Source organism: Poecilia formosa, unplaced genomic scaffold, assembly GCF_000485575.1.
Source record: "Poecilia formosa unplaced genomic scaffold, Poecilia_formosa-5.1.2 Scaffold1175, whole genome shotgun sequence".
NCBI lineage: Eukaryota > Metazoa > Chordata > Actinopteri > Cyprinodontiformes > Poeciliidae > Poecilia > Poecilia formosa.
In genome coordinates this window covers 2,561-11,934 of record NW_006801114.1, presented here as the reverse complement: position 1 = coordinate 11,934, position 9,374 = coordinate 2,561, and the positions used below count along the sequence as shown (strand labels likewise).

Sequence of the window (9,374 nt, the reverse complement as noted above, 5' to 3'; positions counted from 1 at the left end):
CCATGCTCTGGGGCTGTGTACTTTATGCTTTAACATGAAACAGTAGGTGTTGAAAACATGCTATTGGAGAAGAAACCCTGATTTGATTTAGTCTTAGGTATGGTGGTTCAGTATGAGACATTGTATACTGGACAATGCCAGGGGATATGTAAATCAGAAATTATTTATTTATTTATAATCGACTCAGCCTCAGCATGAGGCGCAAAGCGGGATCAAACTTGATTCCATGCTTCATAACATTGGAGGACTGATTGGTTCCACCTTTAAACCTCTGTCATTCCAGAAGCCAAAAGTCTGCCCCGTTCGGGCCACTGTATTCGAAAGGGGACACCTGAAGACCACCGGAGAGGGGGGGAAGAAATCCGGAGAGACGGTATGAAGAACCACAGTGTGGAAATATGGCTGATGTAAATTCTCAACCTAGGTATTCGAAACTGCTGGGAAAGGAGAAGATTTCCCTGGTATTAAGTCATTAAAATCAAAAATAGCTATAACCAGTATTATGAGTTGTATGGGGAACAGGTTACATGCGATTAACAATTTACACGTTTGGATAATAAAACCTTATTTATGACAGCGTTAGAGAGACTTGACTCCCGCGACCTGGCGGCAGAGTTAGATGTTAGGTTTGACATAAACCGCTGCCACGGGCCACCTAGATTCAGGATATAATGGTCAGGTATACAATGCCCACGACGGCAGATAGTTAAATGACAGTAAAGCCCTGAACTGAGGAGTCGGAGAGCTCCATAATGTCATATTTTGGTCCTCAGACTCTACAGCTCAAAGAGGCCATAGTAGTCCTAGATGGACACACCGGGACAGAGACTGAATCAGACTGTAGGAGGTAGTTGGTTCTTATACCACATAATCAGATCAGCTGTGTTTGTACGGATTCGGTGGGCTGATCAGAAGGCTATTTTATTTATATAAGAGGGCAATCATTTTGTTACTTATAGTACTGGTATTATGTCAGCAGTTCTGATTTCATTGATGTGAGATTAAACACATAGGAAAAGTTTCTATATTGCTAATCATTCTGCTTTCTTTCCCGGAGGGCACCCCTTGAGAAGAGCAGAGACAGCAGCTCATCACCGAACGCTCTGCCTTGACTACTTCAATGCTACAAAACCACCGCCGTGGAGCTTTCCAATTTGTCCTGTCTGATCCTGGGTCAAGGACCAAACAAGCCAGTGTGAGATAGACTATGTTATTAGTAAGTGGTAATCTTGCATTGTGACTGTATGATGAAGTGCCTGTACCCCACCCTTAGAGTTTCAGTGCTCTCCGTGGTTAGGGATCCTAAATGCAATAAAAAGAGGGGGGCAGACAAATGTGCCTCAGGGCGGCGGGAGATTTATAACTGAAAGCACATCTATGTCTGTACACCTCGCAAGATGAGAATCAAACCTTCTCCTGTCCTCTTATGTTGCTTGCTGTGTTCAATAAGTGTCAATTTAGACAAATACGTAGGTAATCCAAATGATGGATGCAGACCAAACCGCTGGCAAAGATGGAAGACGGAGCTGGTGGGCCCGACTGACAGCAATACTCCAACCCTGCTGGACCACCGGTGACTGGGGGTCAAAGTTGAGGAAGTCACACAAGAGGTTCTGCCTGAATTGTGGAGAGAGAATGATCAGGACAGCTCCATACTGCAATTCAAAAGGCGGCAGAGGCGTGCGACGCTGCTTATGACATAAAAGCATAATTGTGAACATAAGAGCATGTGAAGTGGTTGAGAAGCAACAGGATGTATTGTAGTGTCTCAGTACTAGAAGACGTGCTTGGTCCATTTTGAGTGCTTGTTATCCTCTTGGGTGTGTCGCAGCATCAGCCATCCTAAGATCCACTAAGAAGGAGGAGGGGCCCGTCAGACCCGGATCCCCTGCAGAAAGAGTTATGCTTGCTGGGGCAAGATTGCCAGAGAACTGGTCAGGAGTGTGGACCCTGGCTCATGAGTAGGCAGCAGGCAGATGTTTTAGAGGAACACTGAGAGTTTGAGACACTGAAAGCTTAAGATATTCGAAACTGTACTGCCACTCCTCAATGCATCACAATTAAATGTATGTATATTTTCGTGCGTTAAAGGATTAACTTGTCTCATGGCTCATCTCTACTGTATTAATCATATAGTAACCGAGCAGGTTTCTTAAATTAAATAGAGTATCTAGCATTAGGTGCACTGATGTTAGCCCCCAGCCTAGCATTCTGTATTAACCAGTACTTGTTTTAACACATTGACGAAGTGGTGAGGACGAATACAGGTCAAATCAGTTACTCACGGAGTTTAAAGAGTTTATTGGGGTGAAGACTCCCCTAACTGGTAGAAAATAAGAATGAGTTAAAGAATGCGTTTAAGCATCTTAAATAGGTAGAAATTGACAAAAATAGGTGTTTAGTGTATCATGGAAAACACCTTATTTGTTGACAAGTCACGGACGCACCATATGACATGATAGAACCACAGCCAAAATTATATTGATGGAAAACCCCTGATGAGGTTTAAAGTGGATATGGAATTATGGTATCTGTATGTACAACATTGCACATGTTTATTGATTGTGATGGATAAGTATTGAAGTTTAAATTGGTTTAGTGGGAATCCTAATACATAAATGATCCACCACCACTAACCCCTGCAGAAGCGAGGATCTCCGCAGGGGTAGAGATCATTTTGGATTTCTAGCATATTTATCTCCTGGTAAACCAAAAAGGAAAACAGGTTGACAGGCGGGTAGGAGAGGTCCATAGCTGGGCCCTGGAGAGCCAGCATAAGGATGCGGGGGAGCATCGTGGATATGGCCGTGTAAACGAACAGCGAAAACTGAGGTCACTGGGCTTATGGAGTAGTATGGACTAAAGAGTAATCTTTTATTCTAATCTAGTTGGAGGACACTGCAAATGTAGGCTAGAAAGGGGGGTGTCAGTCATTATTCACCATTATTATTGTTTAATTATCACTCATTGTTTCCACTTTGTCTGCATTCGGGTCGGCCCGGAGACGAGCCGCATAGAATGGCAGAAGTGATTCTGATTGGTTGCTTTCGACATGTGACACATTTGAGGACATAGGAAAAAAGGATTTCTTGTTATGTTCATTCATTTTGATCATGAAACGTAACGAATTGCAGTTCACAAAGCTACCAGTAATATTACAGGACATATGTCAGATTTTGTTTCAGAGTAAATGCAAAACAAGTCGGTGTAATAATACTACTATTATAAGTTAGAAGTCTCTAATGTCCCATGGACTTGAACTTAGTCCTTCTCCTACGGCCTATGATACGTTGAGTGGAGGAGGAGTTTGTGCCCGCTACGGAGCATGCGCAGACTTCCGAGGGCTGAGAAGATGGCGGCTTGTAAACATTGTCGCTAGCGGGTGAAGCTAACACTACCTAACACCAAGTCCATAGTTTCCGCCCTACTCCGGATAAACCCAATAACACCGGAGGTACAGATTATAAATAGATGCATCTATCTAGGTTATTTGCATGGAACTGATCTTGTAATCAGCCTGAGGAGCGAATTAAGGCGACGAGGGAGCGGACAGGACCAGTACACACCGCTGCCGGGAGCGAGCATGGTCCCACCAACACACCCGACCCCCACAGGAACCACGCAAAGGTAATAAAGCGAAGTAACACGGGAACCCAATGGATCCGGTCGTATTACTAAACGCTACCACTTTGAACCTGAACGGTTGGCCAAACCGGATCTCTGATACAAAAGCTGCGCAGCTGCTTAGCCATGATGCTATGTGTGTTCCATCATGCAACGAAAGCTAACACCTGAGGCGCAACCTCCCCCTGGTGCTGTCTGAGTTTCCATAAGCTTAAAATTGCAATCCAGGAGCACATTCCGTGGATTATAAACCCGGGCCTTTAATGCTGAGGGTGAATCATAATCAAACTGATTATTAAAAGTGAATAAAGTTGATTAAGCTGGACTTAGAAGTGGGCGTTAGTGCTGTTCTTGTTCTAGTGGGATTACCCCTCAATTCTGGCTCAAAGATCTACCGGTTAACACCTCATCTAAATTACTTACACTAAACTCACATGTGCTTCATCAACTGGTGGAGATAATGGGTTCTCTGAAAACAGAAAGCCATCAGAGAGATCTGACGAGGAAGGTGTGAGGTTACCATTTTAGAGACCAGGATGACTTTAAAGAGGGGGGGGGCACCGGGTTAACGGACAGCGCAGGGCACATTGGCTCCAGGGGCTGTGTCGCATTAATGTATTGATATTAAACAGTAGATGTTGAGAACATGGCTATTGGTGAGAGACCCTGATCAGATTCAGTCTTTGGTACGGTGGTTCAGTGTGAGACGTTGTAATCAGGACAACGTTGGGAGGAGTGCAAATCGGAAATTATTTATTTATTATTATTTATCATGTATTATCAACCCAGCGTTAGCATGACCGCAAAATGCAAGGTTAAAGCTGATTTCCTGCCTCGTAACATTAGAGGACTAAACGATTCACCTTTGAACCCCTGTCATTACAGAGGCCGAAAGTCAATTACACTCCAGCCGCTGTGTCGCGAGGGGGAAGCCCGAGAATCTCCAGGAGAGGAGGGATGAAATCCGGAGAGACATTATAGTGAGCCACGGAGCGGAAATATGGCTGGCATTAAATTCACAACCCAGGTATTCAGAGCTGCAGCTCAAAAGAGGACACTACTGCCATGGAAGGGACATACAACGACAGAGAATGAATCATGATCATTGGAGGTGGCTGATCCAGTACCACATAATCAGATTGGCTAGATTTGTACAAAATCTGTGAGGGTGATCAGAAAGCTATTTGACTCATATAAGAGGGCAATAATTTTGTCCCTTATAGTACTAGTATTTGTGTCTGTTATTCAGATTACATTGATCTGAGATTAAACATTTAGGAAATGTTCCTGTATTAAAATTGTTCTACTTTCCTATCCCCTAGGGCCCCTCTTAAGAAGAGCAGAGACAGCAGCTGTTCACAGAATGCCCTGCCCTGACCTCTTTGACAACTACTAACCATCACCTTGGAGCTCCACAATTTGTCCTGATTGATCCTGGGTCAAGGACCAGACAAGCTAGTATGAGGTAGATTGTGCTGCTAATTAGCAGTAGTCTTGTCACTGTAACTGCGTGATAACGTGCCTTTCCCTCCTTTTGGAGTACAGTGCTCACTGTGATTAGGTATCCTAAAGGCAACAAAGAGAAGAGCAAGCAGATGTGCATCAGAGCAGTGGGATTTGCAACTGAGCACGTCTCTGTCTGGTCACCTCGCGAGTTTACAGAATCAAACCTTCTCTTGTCTTTCCTGTGTTGTTTGCTGTGTTTAATAGGTGTCAATTCTGACAGACGTGCAAGTGGTCAAAATGATGAATACAATTGGTCTGCTGGAAGAAATGGAAGATGAGGCTGGGGAGTTTGGTAGACAGCAAGAATCCTACCCGACAAGACCACTGATGACTGGGGGTCAAGGTAGGAGAAGTCACACAAAAGGACCAGTCTGATTTGTGGAAGGAGTACGGCCCTGGATAGCTCCATACTGCGTTTCACGAGGTGGAAGGGGCGTGGAATGCAGCTTATGACATAAAAGTTTAATTGTGAAGACGAGAGCATGTGAAGTTGTTGAGAAGCACCAGAGTGTTAGCAGTGTCGTAGTTCTAGAATGCATGCATGATCCTTTTATGTGTGAAATGTTTAACATCCTTCTGGGTTTGTAACAGCATCAGCCATTCTGGAGCCCAATCAGAGGGAGGAGGAGGCCCACCCAGGATTAGGATCATCTACAGGAGGGTTATGCTTACTGGAGCTCAACTAGCCAGAGAGCCGACCAAGACGTTGGGGAAAATGGCCCACGAGCCGACCGCCGGCCGAAATCTCCAGAAGGACATCGAGAGCTCAAGACAGAGGCAGCCCAAGATACCCAAACTGAGGGATTGAAACAAAGAGACTGTTGGAAAAGTAGCATCAGAGTGTCTGTGTGTTACTTTGGTGTCTAGCCTTTCAGCTATATCAGTTCACTATATAGCACTGTCCAGGTAAATAAATCCTGTTGCTGAATGTCCTAGTTTATTGCGGACCAGAAGGGGGGAGGAAATGAGTAAGTATTAAGAAGCAGTGAGGTGTTTGTAACGTTAGAGTATTTTAGAGGTATATGTTCCTTTGTTGCAGAAGATTTATTGACTTTATGGACGTGTCCTTGTAGCAGCCATCTTGGAACCCAGTAAGAATGAACCCACCTCAAACCCCGCTCTATTATGGAGTCAGCTTTATTAGCTGGGGTTTAACTGGCTGGGCAGTCCACTAGGGAGGCGGGGACAGCAGTACACAAGGCGACTGCTGGCTAATGTTTAGAATGACATCAAGGTTGAAACGACACTACAGAGTCAAGATGACGAGAGATGAGAGACCGAAGCCAAAGGACCGCTCGAACTGAGTGATGGCAGCAGAGCAGGGGAACGAGACAGAGAGGCCAGAGCAAGGAGCTGCAACCAGGGCCCTGGCACCGTCAATTTCCAATGCAGAGAGGCGGCAAGTCAGCACATATGTCAGGAGCAGAATCCAGACATGCATTCAGTGGAAAATTAACCCCAGATTCAGTGGTGTTAAGTAGAATGCACATGTTAAGTCTCCTTGAAAGAATGAATTTACTAAATAACTCCCTCACTGCCTCATGAACAGTTCAAAGCAGTGTTAGTGCTCAGAAGGCTTAATGTTGTCAGGACATTAAAAAGGATGTTGACTGCATCAGCACTTTCTTTGTAGAAGCAAGGAATGTGAGAAGGGAAGCTTACAGATCACTATTACCTTCTCAACTAAGGAGAGCCTCCTAAGGTTTGAACTGAATTGATATGATTACATTAATGTGCCCACTTTGGGAGGTAGAACATGTACTCATTGATTCTAAACAGAGTCAGAAATAAAGCAATCACCTGTACCATCTACTTTGGTGAAGGACACGTCAAAGTGTCCCCGAGAAGGTCAAAATTGCACCAGTTTTAAGCAAATCAAATTGGTGTGTTACACCAGAGTTGACACTCTGAAATGCCCAGTAATTGAAAGTATCAGTATTTCCATGCGTTGAGAGGATTGACCTATACCTGGCCTACTATTATTGTATAAATCATGTGGTGTGACTGATTATAAAGCATGTTTATTGTATTGAAGTAGAGTATCTGGCTTCTGGAGCACAAGTGTTAACCCCTATTACATTAACCTTAATTGATAGGTACTTGTCTATAACACACAAGATGAGATGGTGAAGACGAGCAGAGGTCGAGTCAGTCACACAGGAATTTGAGAGGTTAATTAGGATGAAGACTCTCGTGACTGGCAGATAATAACATAAGTTCAAGAATGTGTTTCTAATCATCTTAAATAAGTGGAAATTTATAAAGTAGGTGTTTAGTGTGTCATGGAAAACACCTTATTTGTTGACAACCACAGCCAAATTATATTGATGGGAAGCCCCCGAAGAGGTCTTATATAGATGTGGAATTATGATTTCTGTATGCACAACATTACACTGTTTAATTAGTTGTGATGGATATACATTTTGAAGTTTTAATTTAGCTTAGTGGAAATCCTAATACATCAATGACCCATCAACACTTACCTTTATAAAAACAAGGACTTTCACAAGGGTAGATTTCTGGCCTGTACTCCCTCCTAATAAACCAAGGAGGAAGAAAACAGGTTAACAGAAGAGCAGGAGAAATCCATGGCTGGACCTTCAGGAGAACCGGCAGAGGGATGCAGAGAAGCATTTTCCAATATGGCTGCATCAACAAATAACATAAACAAATGAGGTCCTTGGCTTGCGGAGCCACATGCATCAAAGAGAGAGACCTGTCATTCTGGTCCAGTTGGATGTTACTGTAAAGTAGGCCAGAACATTGCATTACTTACTCAAAGTATTGAACCAGGAGGGTGCTTATTCACCGTGCTGAGGGAAATGTCAGTCTTTATTTTACCATTAATATTGTTTCATCATCATCCATTGTTTCCTTTCTTCTGCATTCAAGTCTGCCCGCAGTCACAAAGAATGACCGGAGATCCATATAATTGGTTACCTCAGACGTAAGGTACGTTCGAGTACATAAGAGCAAAGGATTTCCTATCACATTCACTTACCTTTGACTATGAAACGTAACATAATGCAAAGCCCCAGGCCACAACAACACAATGGGACATATTTCTGGTTTTATTTCAGAGTAAATGTAGAACAAGGTCAGTATAATAGCACTACTTTAGTAAAGCTACAAGTCTCTAATGTCCCATGGGCTTGAACACAACCCTTCCTTGTTGCCTCCCTTACTTTGAATGGAGGAGGAGTTTGTGCCCATACCAGAGCAGGTTGGGCCTACGAGGGCTGAGAAGATGGCGGCTTGTAAACAGTTAAAGCTAACGGGAAAGCTAACGCTGCAAAGCATTAAGCCCCTGGCTCCCATGCCACTCCGGGTCAGTGCAATAACACCGGAGTCACGGATTGCAAATAAAGAAGTCCTCCCTGAGTTGTTTACATGGAACTACTTATCTATTCAGCCCGAAGAGCGAATTATGTCGACGAGCGAGCAGCCCGGAGCCGGTGCACACCGCTGCAAGCAAGCAAGCACCGCCGCACCAGCCCCCCCACCCCAAGATGCTCGCAAAAGGTAATGAGGCGAAATTACACGGGACCACCAGGGACATGCATGGTTGTTTGTACTTTCAAAGCAACAACTTTGAGACTGAACTGTCAGATCTCTGAAGCAGCGCTACGCTACTGTTTAACCATGACGCCAATTATGCTGCGTCATGCTTAGGAGCTAAAACCCCGAGCCGTAGCCTCAACTCCCCCCACCCCCGTCGGTCTCTGACGACAGCGACAGTAAACACCCACACAACATATGAATAAACACACACATAGTATGATGAAAAATAAAGAAATGATATTGTACGTTGGACAGTTACACCCAAACAGCACATCTTAATAGGGATAACGTCCGGTAGAGCTGCCTGTTAGCAGGAGCTAACGTTAACCGTAACGTTTAAACAACTGGGTAAAAGTTGACAAAACTCACCTTCTGTGCCGCTGAGCTCATAGTGAAACATATGTATCAAATACCTTTCTCCAGCTGACTTGTCCGGGCTCCCGATCAGTGTATAAAACCGTAGCCAAGCCCTCCGGGAACCGCTACAACACGGGTCTTGTCCGCCGTCCGTCCGTTAGCTGCTCGTTGCCGTTGCTTACCGCGGCTGCTGGCTCCAGATTTTAGCAACTTTCGCCCTTTTAATTATTAAACTAATACAAAAAAGTAATCAAGATCAAGCGAGCTTTTGCCCTTCTGCTCCACGGGAGGTTTCTGTCCTCCCTGAGCTCGCCTTAGGACACCTG

General features: G+C 44.4%; 2 long non-coding RNA genes across 2 annotated transcripts in view; both read left to right on the top strand.

The window, feature by feature from the left end:
* The window catches only part of LOC103132635 (uncharacterized), a 3,544-nt gene extending 2,140 nt beyond the window's left edge, over nt 1–1,404 (top strand). Inside the window, exons 2-3 of the long non-coding RNA XR_475594.2 lie at nt 284–373; nt 1,058–1,404. This is a non-coding gene — a long non-coding RNA (uncharacterized LOC103132635). The remainder of the gene's footprint in view (nt 1–283; nt 374–1,057) is intronic.
* Nucleotides 1,405–5,275: 3,871 nt separating this feature from the next.
* LOC103132634 (uncharacterized) lies at nt 5,276–6,058 on the top strand. The gene is made up of 2 exons (XR_001661015.1): nt 5,276–5,517; nt 5,722–6,058. It is a non-coding gene; the product is annotated as an uncharacterized LOC103132634 (long non-coding RNA).
* The last annotated feature ends 3,316 nt before the right edge of the window (nt 6,059–9,374 follow it).